At 44.3% G+C, this 20,000-nt stretch overlaps 1 protein-coding gene and 1 long non-coding RNA gene across 2 annotated transcripts in view; both read left to right on the plus strand.

Moving 5' to 3' along the window:
* Window positions 1-20,000, plus strand: part of LOC123516335 (uncharacterized protein CG43867-like) — a 769,337-nt gene that overhangs the window by 406,913 nt on the left and 342,424 nt on the right.
* The window catches only part of LOC123516336, a 34,861-nt gene continuing 25,149 nt past the window's right edge, over window positions 10,289-20,000 (plus strand). Inside the window, exon 1 of the long non-coding RNA XR_006678172.1 lies at window positions 10,289-11,029. This is a non-coding gene — a long non-coding RNA (uncharacterized LOC123516336). The remainder of the gene's footprint in view (window positions 11,030-20,000) is intronic.

The raw sequence follows: 20,000 nt of genomic DNA on the forward strand, positions 1-20,000 counted from the left end.
CACGTGTTACGGAAGACAATTATTAACTTGTAGACAGTGAGATAAACATTTAACTCTCTTCGTAACTCATTCAACTTATAATTTTCACGTTATATATTCCTGTTTTTATATTATTTCGTTCATACAGACATGCAGAATTTTAGTATATACATATCTCGACTTTCACAATACGTAGATGTTATAATACAGAGAGAGAGAGAGAGAGAGAGAGAGAGAGAGAGAGAGAGAGAGAGAGAGAGAGAGAGAGAGAGAGAGAGAGAGAGAGAGAGAGAGAATTTCTATGTAGTACCCTTTGTAGGAGGGACATTGAGAAAAGGAGGTAACATGTGGAGGAAAGAGAAAAGGGACTGAGAGAGAAAAGGGAGCGAGGGACCTGCAAAGAAAAGTAGGAAGGGATGAAAGGGGAGAGAGAGAGAGAGAGAGAGAGAGAGAGAGAGAGAGAGAGAGAGAGAGAGAGAGAGAGAGAGAGAGAGAGAGAGAGAGAGAGAGAGAGAGAGAGACAGAGAGAGAGAGGGGGTGGGTGGGGGAAGCACGGAAGGAGGTAGGAATGGGAAGCAGGGAGAAGAGGAGGAGGAGGAGGAGGAAGAGGAGGAAGAGGAGGAATAACAAATACCAAAAGACATATTCAAATAACGAGAGTATTTAATAAACCATGTATTTCTCTGAGCAAGCAACAATTGGGGGAGAAACAACAAGAGAGAGAGAGAGAGAGAGAGAGAGAGAGAGAGAGAGAGAGAGAGAGAAACACGTACAGGCAAAATGGGAGTTACAAGAGGGGAGGAAAGGAGATTAAAAGCAAAGAGAATAAAGATATCGAAATTAAGAGAACCATGTGTGTGTGTGAGAGAGAGAGAGAGAGAGAGAGAGAGGAGAGGTGCATGAAGGAGGGAGACAGGGAGGGAACATAGAGGAAAGTAAGAGTGTCATCTATGAGTGTGAGGGTAGATTGCATGGGGTCCTAACTGAGATAATTTTCATAAAGTAGAAGGGAAGGAAGGTGTCAGGACGTCAGCCAGCCCACCACTGACTTAGGAAAGGGAGGATAAGGTGGGGGAGAAAGCAGAGACAGGGAGGTAAAGTAGGTGAGGGAAGGGAGGGAGGGTGGTAGTGATATTGAAGACATTGGCGAGGAGGGAATAGAGGAACAGGGAGAGATAGAGAAATAATGAAGAGATGAGGGATAGTACGATAAGACAGGAATACGGAAAGTGTAAAAGAGGTGGGAAGAATATTAGAAGGAAGGAATGGGAAGAAATGTAAAAAAAAGAGAGATGAAATGACATTAGAAGAACTAGTAAATTAAATAAGCTGGAACGAGAGAGAGAAAAAAACGAAAGATATGACTGAGGTAAGCAGGAAGGAAGAGAAAAAAAATAAAAGAATGAAGGAGAGAAGTAAGGAACTGGGAGAAAAAGAAAAAAAAATAATATACAGAAGAAGAGAGGAAGACAAAAAAAGAAAAATACGAAGGTGAGTAGGGAGGAAAGAGGAAGAGGCAGAAGGGAAGGAGAAAGGCAGGAAATATTAAGAGAGAATAAAGAGATGAAACTTTTTAATGGAAGGGTTGCGGCAGAAAGGGATGAGAAGGAAGATGGTACGAAGATGTCAGGGAAGAATGAGGAGAGACGTAGAGGAAGAGAAAGAGGAAAGGGAGGAAATGTAGGGCATGTCAAAGGAGACGAGAATGATGCAATGGAGGAGTAATGAGTAGTGAAAAGGGAGGAGGAAAAAGGGTGAAGGAAGGAAAGGCGTCCAAAGAGGAACTGGTGAGGAGGAAGTTGAGGGAAGGAAAATATTAAGAAAGGATATTTTGAGAGGAAGGGAGATTCGTGTGTGTGTGTGTGTGTGTGTGTGTGTGTGTGTGTGTGTGTGTGTGTGTGTGGGGGGTTGTTCTATCTGGCATCTATTGATTTTCCCCGTTTGTGGATTTCTGTTTGTTTGTCTGTTTGTTTGTTTATTTTGCGTAGGTCTGTGTGTGTGTGTGTGTGTGTGTGTGTGTGTGTGTGTGTGTAGTGAATGGTTCTTTATTCATTTCGATGTGGATTTGTTCCTCTCTGCAGGTCCTGTTTTAAATGTACGCTGTGCAGAGTTTTGTGTCACGATCCTTCTCTCCATTTTTTTTTTTTTTTTTTTTTTTTTAGTGCAATCTCTTCAAAAGGAAAAAAATGTGGAAAACACTCAGTAAAATGGAACACGAGGGAATGAAAACGCTAACTCCCAGAGAGAGAGAGAGAGAGAGAGAGAGAGAGAGAGAGAGAGAGAGAGAGAGAGAGAGAGAGAGAGAGAGAGAGAGAGAGAGAGAGTATACATTACTTGAATCAGTGAAATAGTTTATCATCTACAAGTAAGTAGCAAAATGAGACGTGGGATGTACAACAATTATTAGACATGAGACAGAACACCTGCTGGTCTTAATTGAAGCCAAGGACTGGTAAAAGAAAAAAAGAAAAAAAAAAGTCATAGGGACAAAGAAGCAATAATATATAAAAAAAAAAAACCTTGTTGAAAGAGTTACCTAAGACCATATGAACGAATACTAAAGAACACCTGATAACTATTAAAACAAATAGAAAATATGTGAAATCAATATTTTATAATGATTTATGTATTCTAATGAAAAATCAGAAGAAAAATTAATCATAAAAACAAATATTCCTTGTAATTGGAGCGAGAACGTTCAAGTGGAGATATCTGTCTGTTCCAGTGATGGCGGCGCTTTGAAATGTGTTTGTCATGTAAATATTGAAAATTAAAAAGACCTAGTGACTTGAGTACTTACGTAAAGAAATGAAACACTGAGGTATAATGGCTAAGAGAGAGAGAGAGAGAGAGAGAGAGAGAGAGAGAGAGAGAGAGAGAGAGAGAGAGAGAGAGAGAGAGAGAGAGAGAGAGAGAGAGAGAGAGAGAGAGAGAGAGTATAGCAGACATATATTAAAAAAAAACTATTACACGGAAACAGAATCTTCAAAGTAATACTAGAAGAAAGAAGGAAGGAAGGAGAAAGACAAACATACAGACAGACAATGAGAAACTAACCATAATCTGAAACACTTCTCTACATCTATACTACTTTGAAAAAGGTTCCAGCTGAAGATGCGCAGATTTCTAAAGGTTATCTTACAGTTCTAGTGACAGATCAACAAAATTTCTTCACCATTAAAACAGTCTTGAGAACCTACTTAATCATCTCAGTGGCCTTTGAAAACAGTCGTGTAGGGAGAGAGAGAGAGAGAGAGAGAGAGAGAGAGAGAGAGAGAGAGAGAGAGAGAGAGAGAGAGAGAGAGAGAGCGAACACTTTTTAAATACTAGGCGATATCACACACACACACACACACACACACACACACACACACACACACACACACACACACACACACACACACACACACACACACACACACACACACACACACACACACACACACACACACACACACCACTATCAAAGCACAAGACGTGCGCCGAGTAAGTCATGGAGATGCTGACAGGGGGAAATAACGCTACCAACTAATACAGCCGACGTGAGGGAAACGAGACGAGGCGAGATGCAACTTCAAGGATAACTTTAGCTCACTCCCTCCTACCTGTGCCCGACGCAACAAAGGACGCTGCGGGACACTGGGACGCCGTAATCGCCGGTAATCGCTTGTTATTGGATCGTCAGGCTTGTGCTGCAAATTTGGTTGTGGCATAGACGAGCTGGGGGAGGGATTGGTGAGCTGAGGGGAAATTGAGGATGGCAGGGATTGGAGGAGGAGGAGGAGGAGGGGTTGGATGGAAAGGGGAAAATGTGTATGTGTGGAAATGGAAGTTGAAGTGAGATAAAAAAAAAAATAGAGATGAAGAGAGAGAGAGAGAGAGAGAGAGAGAGAGAGAGAGAGAGAGAGAGAGAGAGAGAGAGAGAGGGAGAGGAAGAGAAGGAGAGAGGCTGTGAAAAATTTACGGACACGAAACTGGAAAATAGAGGAAATTCTCATAGTAGAAAAGTTACGTGTGAGATGTAAGGAAATAAAATGCTTAATTAAGAGATATGGAGAGTTAGGGAGTGAAAAATACCAAAGGAAAAAGCCGAGAAAAGAAACGACACATGAAAGTAGGACAGCAAATGAAGGAGGAGGAGGAGGAGGAGGAGGAGGAGGAGGAGGAGGAGGAGAGACTGGAAATGAAGGGGAAAATGGGAGGAAAAAAATAAAGATTGCTGGAAATGGAAATTGTATGGAGGGAGAGGCGGAGATAACAGGAGTGAGAGGGATTTGAGAGGATTCGTAAAGATGGAAATCAGATGGAAGGGAGAAAAAGGAGGAGGAAAGAACAATAACTCGGAACAGACAGACAGACAGACATAATCCCCTTTCCTTATATTCTTCCTCGAGAGTTTCATTTTCCGCTTTTTTTCTATTTTTTTTCTTAGTGTCTGGCCAGGGAAGGGTGCCATTAATACCTGTCAGTGGCAGCGTCGCGGGGCAGTGGAGGCCTAGGCGCGCCCACACTGCCCCCGTCCCCGCCCACTGTCCGCCCTCCTCCCACCCACACACAGTCGCTTTCCTGGAACTGTCGCGTGGACGATTTACTAAAACCACGTTACGGATGAATAGCACAAAGGATTCAGTCGACTGTATATAAATTGCTTATGTATAATTTTTTCGTGCCGTTTCTCTTCAAATGTGATCGGGCTTCTATTAATATGCCGCAGGTTGTGATGTGATTCGATTAAGTCGCTGGTTCCGCCTCGTAAATGACGTGTAAACTTGTCATTGTTCTGGGCTGACAATGTTTATTTTTCGACCAGTTTCTTTGAACAGCGATTAGAATTCCATTACTATACTACTAAAGGTTATAAAAAGTGGTGGAGTTTGTCTTATAAATGCTACGAAAACACGCTACTTAACAATACAGATAAGGGCAACTATAGTTTTTTTCTCGGTTGCTTTTGACTACCTACCTTTTTCTATTGCCATACTACAGATTTGGAAATGATGAGTTAAAGAAATTGAGTTAAAAGTCTTATTAAGGCCACGTGAACTCACTATTTGATGATACAAAGGAAAGTATATACCCTGTTGCTCTTCATAGCGGCTTGGTTTCCATCGCCAGCACGTTATGAAGTGATGGAGTAGAAAGCCTCAAATTCCACCTCGTAAACGTTATATCAACAAATGCATTTATGGTACAGATCTCGAAGTGTGTACCTAATTTTTCACCCTGTTGTTTTTGCTTTTATATGGGCATTCCATTAATATATTACCAGATGTACAGTAATGGGATAGAAAATTGTCCTTACCGTCTCGTAAACGCTATACAAACACGCCATTTCGTAGTACACACAAAGGAGTTTCCCCGGCCGTGTTCCCATTCCCCGTAATAATTCAGCAGCTTTCCCTCAAAACGCTCGCTTCTAACAGCACTACTTTGAGACTCGTCCCATTTATCAGTATTCAAAGCGGCCGCCCCTCCCCTCCTCTCCTCGTCTCCTCATTTCCATCCCCTAAAAGGAAAAGGAATTCTGGGAAGTTTCCGCCTTTGTATCCTGACATTCTAGGATTTTTAGCAGACGTCCTATGGTCTCTGATTCCTCCTCCTCCTCCTCCTCCTCCTCCTCCTCCTCCTCCTCCTCCTCTTCGTCGGGTGGAGTAATTGGCTAAGCTGGAGGGTCGCCCGTGTCAATACCTGCAGGGTGAGCCGCGGGGGAGGGCTGGCGAAGCGGAGATGTAGCGAGAGGTTAATGGGTATTGTGGCGTTACAGGGCCGGACGAGGGGCAGTGTTTAGTTTGAATGTGGAGAGGATTACGCCGTGTCCGTGTGTGTGTGTGTGTGTGTGTGTGTGTGTGTGTGTGTGTGTGTGTGTGTGCGTGAAGTTAGCATTTGTTGATTTGGTTTTATTATGTTTTCATTGCAAGGATGTGAACCAAGAAAACATGATTACGTGTTACTTAAGTGACCTTGTGTTGGTAAATCTGCTGTCTGCCTTTTCACACACACACACACACACACACACACACACACACACACACACACACACACACACACACACACACACACACACACACACACACACACACACACACACACACACACACACACACACACACACACAGTCCATCCATTCAGCCATGATTGCAAACTGAATTGTGAGCCTGATGTAAAAATATCACTTCATAATTAAGTCTGATAAGTAATAAAGTGTCCGGCAAACGAGGTGTTGCAGCGCTTCCCGATCACGTTTAGTCTAGCAATGGGAGGGAAAAAAAAATACGTGTCCAACAGGGGAACGACCAAAAATATTATTGAACGCTGAAATACATCTAGAAAAAAAAAGGAAAAAAAAAAAAAGGAGCTGCCCACACTCGATATCTGTACATGGTGAATTTTTACGTGAATTGTTCCCGTTTTCTTTCCATGACATCATTCGAGGTGGATCTTCAGTAAATTCATCTTTTTTATATATTATCATGTAGGTAGTAGCAGGATAGATATTTGAGATAAATAATATGAGTAAGGGAAGTAAGTAAGAGAGAGAGAGAGAGAGAGAGAGAGAGAAACTTGTGAATTGATTGAGTTATGCCGCCACAACAACAAGGTCACGCGGCGGTGGCTGGGGTTACTGGTGGTCGCTGCCTCGTCCTCCTAAAATAACTCTCTGCTATGGACCGGCACCGAACTCGTAATTTCTAACCAGCAAGTAGAGCACTGTACCGCGGAGCCACTCATTCCCAAGACAGAGAGAGAGAGAGAGAGAGAGAGAGAGAGAGAGAGAGAGAGAGAGAGAGAGAGAGAGAGACACACACACACACACACACACACACATTTATTGGTATAATTTGATATAAAAAACAGAGAGAATCGACTTGCCTCCTCCCTCCCTCGGCTCCCCTGCGGCCTCTCCTCTTTGCCACGCCTCACACGTCCTTCAACTTAATTCGGAGCAAAATTATCATTGTAACGTATAATTGCACGCCTAATTTGTTATTGCTATGATGGCGATACAGAGCAGCCCCGCCGTGTGCCTGCAATATATCATAAAAAAAGAAATTAACGTGATCGACAGCTTACTCTAGACATGCCTTCACTTTAGGGAAAAAAATGACTTAGGTATTTAACTTTTTATGTTTATGTTGATCAGTAGTATCCCACGTTTCCCTGACTTTATCATGTTAATTGTACTATTGTTTGCTAACCTCTTCCACAGTGTGACTCAAAACAATTGACAACACCATAAGCAATGCAAGAAGTCTTTTCAACCATGTACAGGAAAATTAGTGATGAAAAGAATGCATTTTACAATTTCTTCTCTGTTTAAACGTTGGATGTGACTTTAGATCAATTATAAGTATCTGTCTGGGTGATTGGTAATTAGAGAAAGGGTTAAGCTTATTTAAGACGTATATTGTTCCTGCAAACAACTGCTTTATGAAGTTGATAAGTATAATGATGTCATGTTTATTCGTTTATACGGGGAGTTATAACGGTACTACTTAAGGCAACAAAGATGTCTGTACCAAAACTGACTTCATAGAGAATTGTGAAACACGACAATTTTACGTTTCTTTGACATGTTCTGCATTTTTTTCTCGTAATATGATGAAATTATATTACTTAAGCACTTGCCATGTTGAAATATTTTAAGTCTTGTCTCTTTTTGTTGCAGCTGGAAAAAAAATACTTTGTTTTCATCATGGTGTATAATTTGATAACGTTATTAAATTTGTTTTTTCTTCTTGCAGGTATGTTGAGTTGGACCTTTCAAGTCTTAAGTTAGGAAATACGAGCGTGCGTATGAAGGTGAGTCTGAAAGGAGGATGAGGATAAGGAATAAGTTGGAGACCAAAGGAAAAGGAAGAAGGTATAGTAAATAGAATTAAATAAAATAACTATAGTATAATTTTAAGGTATGGAAAGGAAAACTGTAGAAGAAAGGTAAAAATGAAGAAAATGATTACAAAACTGTAAGAGAGAGAGAGAGAGAGAGAGAGAGAGAGAGAGATGAATGCATAATGATAGTAGTAGTAGTAACAGTAGCAGTAGCAGCAGCAACAGCAACAACAACCACAACAGTAATAGTAGTAGTAGTAGTAGTAGTAGTAGTAGTAGTAGTAGTAGTAGTAATAGTAGCACAACCACCACCACTATCACCATTATAATTTGCAGTTGAACTATCATGTATTAATGATAATGAGGATAGTATATCAACAAGGTAGGAAAAAAATACTGCAGTAAAACTACCGCGGTATAATTACCATAGATAATCGACTCACACCAGAAGCATTTACTTTAAGAGCCGTGAAGACATTAGCACCACGTGGGGAGTCTTACATAAAGAGATAATTATTGTACTTTTCCGATGCACTGTCATGACTCTTCTACTCTCTCTCTCTCTCTCTCTCTCTCTCTCTCTCTCTCTCTCTCTCTCTCTCTCTCTCTCTGTGTGTGTGTGTGTGTGTGTGTGTGTGTGAGAGAGAGAGAGAGAGAGAGAGAGAGAGAGAGAGAGAGAGAGAGAGAGAGAGAACACTCCCTCTAAAAACCCAGGATGCGCCTTTTTTTCTTTTTTCATGCCTTCCACGTGAAGCTGCGCAATCCCTAATGTGTTCAATTTGCAACTTGTGCCGAGACCATAACTGAAGTGGAAAACGATGGCTGCTGTGTACACTCCTCACACACACACACACACACACACACACACACACACACACACACACACACACACACACACACACACACACACACACACACACACACACAGATACGAGTGGAATTTTTAAAACAACTGACGATCGTTCGTTTCACCCGCTTTACACACACACACACACACACACACACACACACACACACACACACACACACACACACACACACACACACACACACTCTCTCTCTCTCTCTCTCTCTCTCTCTCTCTCTCTCTCTCTCTCTCTCTCTCTCTCTCTCTCCACTAATCCAAAGAATCACGCGAACGTAAAAAAAAAAAAAAAAAAACACTAATGCATCAGTTGGTTACATTTGCACACGCCTGTAAATTTTGAAAGCAATAATTAATCTTCCAGCATACACCCAAAAGACCCTCGTGTGTTGACTATACATATATTGCACTTCCATACTTAAAAACATACGTGTGTGGAGGGATAATGCTAAACTGCCAGCTGTTGATTTATTAAGGGAGTTTATTGGGCTCCGTTTTTTTGTGTTAGTGTCTCTGCCCCAGCTAGCTCCTGCCGCCTCATGAATTCAATACACCGCTTCCCGTGGCCTTATCCTCCGCCATCTGCGCCTGGGACCTGACCTGCTGTACTTGCTGGTGCCAGTTAACCAATTTGGATTCCGCCGTTGCTGTTTTTCGTACGCGCTGTACCTGTTTCGTTTTATTTATTTTTTCCTCACGATTATTCCTTGTTGTTATTGTTGTTGTTGTTGTTCTTGGTCTTCTTGATGCCGTAGATGATCTGTTGCGGAGTGTTCCTTATTTGTCATTATGTACTATTAAAGTCAGGTTTTGTTTGGGAATCTGTGGAGTTTGTAATAGTGTAAGAAATGCATTGAGTTGGAATAGAGATCCTGTAGTGGCCGTTATCATCATCATCATCATTAGTAGTAGTAGTAGTAGTAGTAGTAGTAGTAGTAGTAGTAATGTCGATCTGTTTGTCTTTTTGCAAGTCCGTCTCATATTTGTTGGGTTTAATCTGGCTTTTTTCATCCTCTCCCGTCAGTTTTCTGAGGAATTTCTCGGAAGAAGGGATGGCAAAGTTTTTACTGGGAAATGATTACCCGTAACTTTTTTCTCTCTCTCTTCTATCCGTTCAGTGGGTGGATCTCTGCTTCTGTACGGTACATTCGTTTTATTTATTTATTTATATTTTCTTTTCATTCCTCCTACTCATCTTTCTCCCTCGTATCCTTGTTTGATTTCTCTCTCTCTCTCTCTCTCTCTCTCTCTCTCTCTCTCTCTCTCTCTCTCTCTCTCTCTCTCTCTCTCTCTCTCTCTCTCTCTCTCTCTCTCTCCTGTATTTTATCTCAGGTATCTCTCGCGTTATCTTCGCACCGAGACTTATGATAACAGTGTACAGTCCCCTTACGCTTTAAAGGTAGACTGTGGCAGACTGCTCCGGCTCCTGTGTGTGTGTGTGTGTGTGTGTGTGTGTGTGTGTGTGTGTGTGTGAGGCCGGAGCGGGGCACGGGCTTTTTTCATTATTGTTGGAGGTTTGTTTTGGTTGGTGAGATATGAAGTTTTCTTTTGTTGCCTCAACAGGGGGAAATTAAGTCCTGGGAGAGGCGGCCGTGGAAAGTGTGTGTGTGTGTGTGTGTGTGTGTGTGTGTGTGTGTGTGTGTGTGTGTGTGTGTGTGTGTGTTTGTGTTTGTTCTTTGTCCTCGTCGTCAATCCCTGTCTCGCTGTGAGCACGGCAGCAGCAGGGACTGGCCTAGTAGTACACACATTCTGACTCGATTATCACGATAATTTGGAAATTCTCCCGGCGGGTAATATTTAGACTCCACTGTTTGCTCGGAGACAAGCGTTCCGTGCCTGCTGTATTGTCTCCCGCTCCTGTCGAGGCAGTATTGTTTGCTTGGCGACTCCTACTCCCTGCCTGCCCTCTCCTACAGTGGCACCCTCTTCTCCCTGCACCATTCCGCCGTCCCCTGCCTCTTCCCCTTCACTGTAGCTCACTCTTGTGCTCCCTGCCGACCTCCTCCCTACCTACAGTGGCACCCTCTTTGCCAGGGTTCGCGCAGGATGGCTGGCACTAGGAAGGGAAGGAGAGGAGAGAGAGAGGAGGGGGGGCAGCGGTAGAGGCGCGGGTGGACGTCGGAGCCAGTGAGCGTTGGGCAGTGTGAGGAGGCGGGCGCGCGGCACCAACGCACGCACACGTCTGAAAGTCCTCGTCACGCACACCTGTTCGGGCCGCGTGTTCTCTTCTCTTCCCAGAAAACTTATCTATTACCTGTGTGGTCTGGGAAGTAATTGCCTTTATACCTCGTGTGAACCTGCGAGTGTACCGTGGAGGCGAGGAGTCGCCGGGAAGACACTCCGGCCCTGCGTAAGGTAGTTTAGCTTGGTGTGGCTGAAAGAACGTGGAGTGTGAGTGTGTGCTGCTGCTTGTGGTGTACTCGTGTGGCGCGGGACGAGAACTCTCAGACTTTGTCGTCCCACTTGAGTGCAGGATGCGGCACACACGCGCTGACCTTTCTTGACCTTAAACGACGCTGTGGAAGTCGTGGCTGTGATACGTGGGTCGGGGAGTGTTCTGGACGCCTCCGTCACTTCCCATGCAGCGCTGCACTGAGGAAGACGTGGCGGTGTTGTTGTTGTTGGTGCATTTCACTAATACCTGTTGTAAATCATTTGTCATCCTTCAAGAACTCTGAGCCGCAGGAGGGACGCTGTATCGAAAATAATGCTATTTTCATCGAAAGTTAAACTCTTTCTACTTGTTCAGTATGTTGGTAAGTCTACTTTAAATGCGTCCAGGAGTGGAATGAGGCCTGAAGTGGGAGCTTTCGTGGACGAGGAGCCTATTATTAACGTGGAAAGAAGTGTGTGTGTGTGTGTGTGTGTGTGTGTGTGTGTGTGTGTGTGTGTGAAAATGGTGATTCATAGCATAGTAGTGATGCATTACAGAATTATGATGTGTGGTGACGGGTAACGTGCTGGCTGTGGTGGTGATGTTGCTGCAAATAACGAATGTGGTGGTGGTGGTGGTGGTGGTAGTGGCTGCGGCGGCCTAGGTGGAGTAGCGAGGCTGGCAGCGTGACGGTGGCGAGTGAGTGAGTGACGGATGAGCCTAAAAATACCTCGTCTCCAGCCTGTTTCCACGATAAAGATTTTGTGTCCGTTTTAACAATTTGGTGCGTTGCCCAGCAGTGGCGGCGGCCTCACTGGTGGTGGCGATGGTGGTGATAGTGGGCGATGTTTCATGGCATGTAGTTTATCATGATAATAGATCGTTGTGATAGTAGTGGTGGTGATAGTGGTCGTGTGAGTAAGCTGTAGATGCCGTTGCTGAGGTAGTGGCCAGTAGAGCAATGATAGTGGTGATGGTGATGATGATGTTGGTATAATGTTGTGATGGTGGTCGTTGCGCTCGGTTTGTGAGGTACAGTACTTTGTCATGGTATTGTACTGTGATAATGTTGGTGTCGGTGGAGTACAGTGAAGTGGTGATGATTATGAAATTCGTTTAAGGTGTTTGCGAAGTTGTTATGGTGACGATGGGATACAATAGTGGTGGTTGTGAGGTACAGTTTTGGTGGTCTTCAGATACAGAGCAGCATTACAATGATGGTGCCGGTGCAGTGAGGTTGTAGTTGGAAAGTACAATGGTGGTTGAATGTTCAATTAGGTTAGTGGTGGTGCTGGTGCTGTGAAGTCACTTTTCATACAGACAATAGTACAATTTTTGCTTTGATCTAGTGCAGGCACTGTGCAAAACAACTCTCTGTGTTACGTTCTGGTTTAAATGTACCACAAAATAATAGAATAACCTATCATGTAGTAAACTAAAAGGGATCGAGTCGTATATTCAACTCCTGCGGCTGACTGTACAACACTTAATCCATACCGTTTGTAAACCGCTATACATTTTGCAATTACTTTAGTCTACACCGTCAGCAATAAACACCAAAACCAAATGGAGAGAGAGTCAAACTAAAGCAAGAGAGAGAGAGAGAGAGAGAAAAAAAAAACATCGATAAACATACAATTATCTCATTCCTCTCTTATCACAACTACGTTATTCGCTTTGCCTAATACGTAACAGTACCAACCATTCCCTACGTACTCCTTACCCCGTCCTCCCTTTCCTTGTCCTAGTGCCCCGTCAGTGCCCTACGAGATGACACAGACAGCGGGACCCGAGGCGGCCGGAAGGTTGTCAGCATTTTGCACCGAGAATAGTTGTGTTGTACCAATATTGTGCCAACGAAAGTGGGATATTGTGAGTTCCAGTGAGTTAAAGTTGAGGTAGGAGTATGGCTCGCTACCTCTCATCCCGCCCCGGAGAGAGAGAGAGAGAGAGAGAGAGAGAGAGAGAGAGAGAGAGAGAGAGAGAGTAAAACATTGATATAAACGAAAGCAGCGAACTGATGAAAAGACGATTGAAAGCAAGTGTGAGAAAAAGAGAGAGAGAGAATGTGAATGTAAAATAAAGCAACGAACAATGAAAAAAGATAAATGAAAGCAAGAGAGAGAGAGAGAAAATACCTCAGAAATAAAATAGAAAATACAAGACCTGCAAGATATTTGAGGTAAAAAAGGAAAATAGCAACAGCAACAGCATCAACAAAAACTTTCGTACAAGAGCAAGAAACGTCAGGAAACAAAGAAAGCAAGAGGGTAAAGAGGAGAATAGCGAGGAAATAAGAGGAAGGTTGGCCTCTTTAATCGAGATCAGTAGCCAGGCCTGTTAACTGGAAGGGAGAGAGGAGTTCTTGGAGAGGAGGAGGAGAAGGAGGAGGAGGAGGAGTGTTAAAGAGGTTTGGAGGAAGGAAAGAGAAGGAAGCGCACGAGGGAATATAAGCAAAGGAAAAAAGAAAATGAGCTAATATGATAAAGAAGGAAAAATACTACTCTGATACTTCATACACATAAAAAAGAGGGAAGAATACGTAAAGCTAAGCAAAATTTGAGAAAAAGAACTAAAGAGGAGAGGAAAAAAATGCAACACATGCTTAGTTATAATTCAAGAGATTCCTGCAACTTTTCAGGACTTCTGTTTCCTTCCTTCTGGCCTTGGACTTTTAGAAGCAGAGAGAGAGAGAGAGAGAGAGAGAGAGAGAGAGAGAGAGAGAGAGAGAGAGAGAGAGAGAGAGAGAGAGAGAGAGAGAGAGAGAGAGAGACGGCTTTCCACAAAAAAATTCCACAAAAACTCTAAATTGCTTACTTTTCGAAAAAAAAGTGCACATTTTTTCTCATTAACACGATGGTAGTAGTAGTAGTAGTAGTAGTAGTAGTAGTAGTAGTAGTAGTAGTAGTGGTAGTAGTAGTAGCAGTGATAATAGAGAGAGAGAGAGAGAGAGAGAGAGAGAGAGAGAGAGAGAGAGGATCATCACCAAACACAATCAGTCAGTAGTGAGAAGGTTTGCACAGGAGCGAGATTGAATTTACCGAGGCAGGGCGTCATTAGCTGGTGTGCTGCGGGGCGGGGGGTGGGAGGCGGGGTAGCGGGCGGGCGTCGGGGGGCCGGGGAAGCAGTCGCCATGGCAGGTGTTAATGACGGCACGGTAGGTTTTATCTCCCCTTGTGTGCTGCGCCTTGGAGGAACTAGACTGAAATGGAGCGAAGGTTAGAGGGAACAGGACGGAAAGCAAGAGTTAAAAGTTGTGTTCAGTGATGTTTGAATGTGCATGAGAGAGAGAATGGGGGAGGGAGAGGAGAATATATATAGTGAGAATAAAAGTAAGAAAGGGGAAGTAAAATGAGAGTAATCAAAACAAGTCGATAGATGGAGAGAAGAAGATCGGAGGAACGTGACAGCGGAAAGGGAGGAAGATAAACCGGGGAGGATACTCGTAATTAAGAGAAGAAGTAGTAAAGGGAGGATAATGAAAGAATGGCGGAAAGGAGTGATGACAGCTGCGAGGAGGCTGGTGACGGAGAGGAGAAATAATGTGGCTGAAAGGAAGGAAGGAAGAAAGGAGGGAGAGGAGAGCTGGAGCAAGGCCAGAGTGTTGCCAGTCAGGGCGAGGCTAACATGACCCACTTCCAATCCGGTGAGAAAACGTCGGTGAAACATTTTTCCAAAGAGAACGGAAGGAAATGTAATGGCAGTCCACCTTTATTTCGAGTCTTTTGTGTGGGTGGAATTTTTGCCCCTTTTTATCTTATTTTTTTTTTTTTTTTCATTTATACCGCGTGATGAGTGCGTGAGATCATTTTCCAGTCATGAAGTGCTTGCATAATGAAGCCAGTGTTTAATGAAATCCGGAATTAATCTCCTCCATGGAAGCAGGTTTTATTTTCCTATTTTTCTTCGGGGCGCAGATTTCCCACCGGAGAGAAGCGGAGAAATATTGGCAGGTTACGAGGAGGGGAATCTGGCTTGTTATTCCTGGCATTCCGCTTAGCATTTTCCTTTGGTTGCTTGAGTCACAACATTTTGGCAGAGGAGACGACACACTCAAGTTTTCCGTTATGCACGACTTCACCGCGGTAGGGAATAACAGAAAGCAGCAGCGTAGTTACAGCAAGTGGATGCACTGCGGCGGGATGACTTAGGGGTCCGCGCCGCCCGACTCTGCGAATGTAAAGTTATGCAGATTTTATTTTAATTCCACCTTGTTATCTTATTTTGCTGCACGGGCTTGAATTACCGTGTCCTGTTTGTCGCAAGGTATAATTCGTTGCAGAAGGATTGCTTTTGCCAGTGATGGAAAAATGTAGCAAAAAATAATAAAACAGTTTAGTTAAATGTTAGGAAATACTGCCAGGAAAGTGACGCCACTTTAACACAAACGCTCCACACTTTACGCTTTAAAACGAAGGAAAAAGAAGAAACATGCTAGTCGGAGAGGTGGCGTGGGCGTGTAGTTGGTCTGGAGCGTTGGCAGAGCGGCTGGCGGGCGGGTGAGTGGTGGAACAGTAGGGTCTTAGCAAGGGTCCGGCAAAGGCTCCAGTGGGTGGTGTACCGAGCAGGGGTTACACGGCAGCTGGCTCTCCTCGTCCGGGAAAAGAATGAGTCTTGCCGGAAAATATTTTATCCTAGTTGTAAACACTCGAGCCTCACATTACGAGCATCACATCCTCGCCGCCACGAGAAGCACAGCTCACGATAGGCTCTCCGTGCGTCATGCTACGTGTTGTGTTTGTTACATGCACTGAGAGAAGACTTCTAGAATTTTCGTTCCACTTAAAAGGAGAAAATGTTCGCTTCATATAAAAGAAAGAAAAATCGAAGCGAGGGTCATTTCTCCTTGCGAATGATATCTGAATGTCACCTACGTGTCTGTCCGTGCATGGGAAGATCAGAGGTGCACACACACACACACACACACACACACACACACACACACACACACACACACACACACACACACACACACACACAAACTTGAGCAGCCTGACCTTGACACCGTAGATTAAATATTCAGCCATATCGACGAGTGAGTGGAGGTGTGAGGCGAGACGCTGCGTGGCGGCCAAGGGAGGGATTTTACACTCAACATTTTTTCCTAGTGTATTGGATTATGTATTAAGTATTCTCTCTCTCTCTCTCTCTCTCTCTCTCTCTCTCTCTCTCTCTCTCTCTCTCTCTCAATTCACAGGAAATGGTTTTGCTTCCAAGACTATCCTTAATAAGTCTTTCCCCCTCTTTCTCTTTCCCTCTCCTTCTCTGTTTTCCCCTCATTTCCCCTCCCTCCACGCTTCCGTATGTTTCCCAGGAGAAACTGATTCATCTTTCCTCCCTTGTGTTTCCTCCTCCTCCTCCTCCTCCTCCTCCTCCTCCTCCTCCTCCTCCTCCTCCTCCTCCTCCAACTTCGACCTTACTCGCACCTCATGTCCCTCCTTGCCTCTTCTTTCCCTATGCATATCTCCTCCTCCTCCTCCTCCTCCTCTTCTCCTCCTCCTCCTCCCTGCGCTACGAGGGTTCCGTACGTGACTCGTATTCAGGATAACTATTTGACCTACAGAGTCTGGTCTTCCCTCTCATCTGATTTATAAGTCTATCTGTCTGTCTGTCTATCTGTTTGCCTGTTTGTGTCTTGGTAGTCTAGTTGATTCTCTCTCTCTCTCTCTCTCTCTCTCTCTCTCTCTCTCTCTCTCTCTCTCTCTCTCTCTCTCTCTCTCTCTCTCTCTCTCTCTCTCCCCTAGTCTCCATGACAACGTCGGCAGCTGAAAGAGACACGACTCATATTCTCTTTTGTATCTTCTGCCATTGTGGTGGTGGTGGCGGTGGTGGTGGTGGTGGAAGTGGTAGTGGTGGTGGTGGTGGTGGTGGTGGCGCAGTGGAGGGGATTCTTGATGTGATTGATCCTGTTGTTATCGATAATTTGTCCCCTTTTCATCCACTTACTCCTACCCTTTTCCTTAGTCCACCATATCCGTCGCTGCCTGAGCCCTGGTGAAGGAGGGAAGGGTCTTGAGGCCTAATAAGGGAGGGAAATTCCTTAGGGGGTCACATGGTGTCTTCATTGGCCGCACCTGGGTCACTGGGGAGCAGGTGTAGATAGCCAGCCTCGCCCACCTTCAATGCTGTGGTGTAGGTTGCGTGGCCAGACTCTCGTGGGCTTCCCAGCAAAGGCACACACACGGATGTTGATATGTCTCCGTTAACGATTAATATTCTTGGTGCGTTATTTGTGTGACGTGTATCTTGCAGTATGTATGTGCGTAGCTACATTTGACTTACACACACACACACACACACACACACACACACACACACACACACACAGGTCGATAGGTTTGTATGGTTTTATGTAAGTATGAGGTTGTCCTGAGCCTTTCTCTTCCCTTCCCTGTGTAATCTTCCCTTCCCTGATATCCTCTTTCGTTGCATTATCCCTTCCCTGTACGATTCACAATACCTCACTCACCTGTGCTCCATCTCTCCCTCACCTGCGCATCATTAGTCACATTTCCCTGTAAAAACAATCGGGAAAGGAGATAAAACGCCAGGAAATCAGATTAAGAAGTATGTATTGTATAGACATGTAATACCGTAAGTCTAATTGTGTTAATCTGTTACATACTCACGTTTTCTTCGTCTTTGTTGCCATTGATTGTCTTTTTTTTTCACATTCCATTTTTTTTTTTTTTGCGCTATTCACATCCCTTCGTTATAGCCGCAAATGAAGAGAGAGAGAGAGAGAGAGAGAGAGAGAGAGAGAGAGAGAGAGAAGGCCACGATGCCGCTCCACCGATGGTCACCAGGGAATGATTCCTCAGTGATTAAAAGCAAAGCATGTACCTTCCTCCTATTCTCTCCCCCCTTCCCATCCCCTTCGCTCCCTCACCGCCACCCATCCCCATCCCGCCAGTCTCTACCCTCCTTCACCGCTTGCCTCATCTCGTTAGTTTATAAAGAAAGGGAGACGAGGAGCGGTAATGATGGAGATGCGTTGGATACTTGTTGGCACCGCGACTCAGGTAAACAAGTATTTTATTTTTACCCTCCACCGAACGTGTCCCAGGGGTAGGGATGGCGGTGTAAAGCGGCAGTAGCAGGAGGAGGTGGAGGAGGAGGAGGAGGAGGAAGAGGATTAGGATGGTAGATAGTGAGGAAGGAGACCAAACAGGCAGGTTGGAAAGGTGAGCATAAAGGAGAAGAAAGAATAGGGATTGTGTTTGTTGGTGGAGATACTTATCATTAACTTTCCCAGTGCAGGTAAACAGGTGTGTGTGTGTGTGTGTGTGTGTGTGTGTGTGTGTGTGTGTGTGTGTGTGTGTGTGTGTGTGTGTGTAGGCTGATCAGTTTCCCGGTGACAACATTAATAGGGATGTTTGTTAGTCTGTGTGTCTGTCGATCGGCGGTTGAATATCTGTCCCGGTTTGACTACTGAGTAAGGGCGTGGTTAAGAGAGAGAGAGAGAGAGAGAGAGAGAGAGAGAGAGAGAGAGAGAGAGAGACACGATTTCTAGCACCACAACCACCACCACCACCACCACTACCACCAACATACCAACATAAAGAGGAATCATTTATATATAGAGAAACTCAACACAGAGCCAAAACAGAATATAGATGAAGACTGAAGAATCAACATCAAAAATAGAGACCCAGAATTAGAACTGACAACAACAAAACGACAAATAACAACAACAGTAACAAAATACAACAACACCAACAACAAACAACGATGATAATAACGACACCAATAACAACATCACATCCCTTTCATTGTTCTTTTTCTACGCTTCGTCCCATAATCTATTTGTGGCAGGTGCGCGAGTCACCTGTGCGCGTGGGAGCCTTGCCAAGGGTCCAGCCATGCATGTTAAAGGGCGAGTGAGGGGCGCGGGGGAGTGGGTGGGGCGCTCATCTTTAGTGTAGCGGCCTAGGGAGGGGAACCACGAGGGAAGGGAGAGGATGAGAAGTGTAGGTAGAGGGGTGAGGGGAGTAGGATAGGGTCTCTCTCTCTCTCTCTCTCTCTCTCTCTCTCTCTCTCTCTCTCTCTCTCTCTCTCCCTCGGGGTTTGGCATTACAGGCTTCTCTTCATTTCTCCTACCTGTCTGTTCTTCCTCACCGTCCCGTCAGTCCCTCTCCTCCATCCTCTCTCTCTCTCTCTCTCTCTCTCTCTCTCTCTCTCTCTCTCTCTCATCATATCTTCATTCCATTTAGTGTCTGGTTTCCTCCTCTTCTCTCCGTTGCTCATCACCTTTACTTTCTCTCTCTCTCTCTCTCTCTCTCTCTCTCTCTCTCTCTCTCTCTCTCTCTCTCTCTCTCTCTCTCTCTCTCTTTGATTTATCCTGTTTTTCTAGCATTTTTTCTTTTAATATATTGGGTCATTTTTATTATTTATTTGTTCATATATCTTTTTTTTATTCTTTCTTTCTTTCTTTTTTTCCTTCCTTTCTTCTTTCTTTCTTTCTTTCCTTTCTTTTCTCACTTTTACTTTGATTCTTCCCAAGCATTAATTATATTCACACACACACACACACACACACACACAAACGTGCTAGAGAGAGAGAGAGAGAGAGAGAGAGAGAGAGAGAGAGAGAGAGAGAGAGGTCCTGGCAAAGGTTCATTCCAGTATAAATCGGTTTCATTTTTAATATATTCTCTTGCACGAGATTCAACATTTGACGACATTTTATCCGTTCATTGCAAAGAAGAGGAGGAGGAGGAGGAGGAGGAGGAGGAGGAGGAGGAGGAGGAGGAGGAGGAGGAGGAGGAGGAAGAAGAAGAAGAAGAAGAAGAAGAAGAAGAAGAAGAAGAAGAAGAAGAAGAAGAAAAGAGAAGACGAAGAAGAGGAGAAAGAGGAGGAGGAGGAGGAGGAGGAGGAGGAGGAGGAGGAGGAGGTGATGCTGGTAGTAGTGGCAGTGTTGAAGAGCAGGAAAATCATGACTCCAGAGAGAGA

The sequence above is a fragment of the Portunus trituberculatus genome, chromosome 40 (assembly GCF_017591435.1).
Source record: "Portunus trituberculatus isolate SZX2019 chromosome 40, ASM1759143v1, whole genome shotgun sequence".
Classification (NCBI taxonomy): Eukaryota; Metazoa; Arthropoda; class Malacostraca; order Decapoda; family Portunidae; genus Portunus; species Portunus trituberculatus.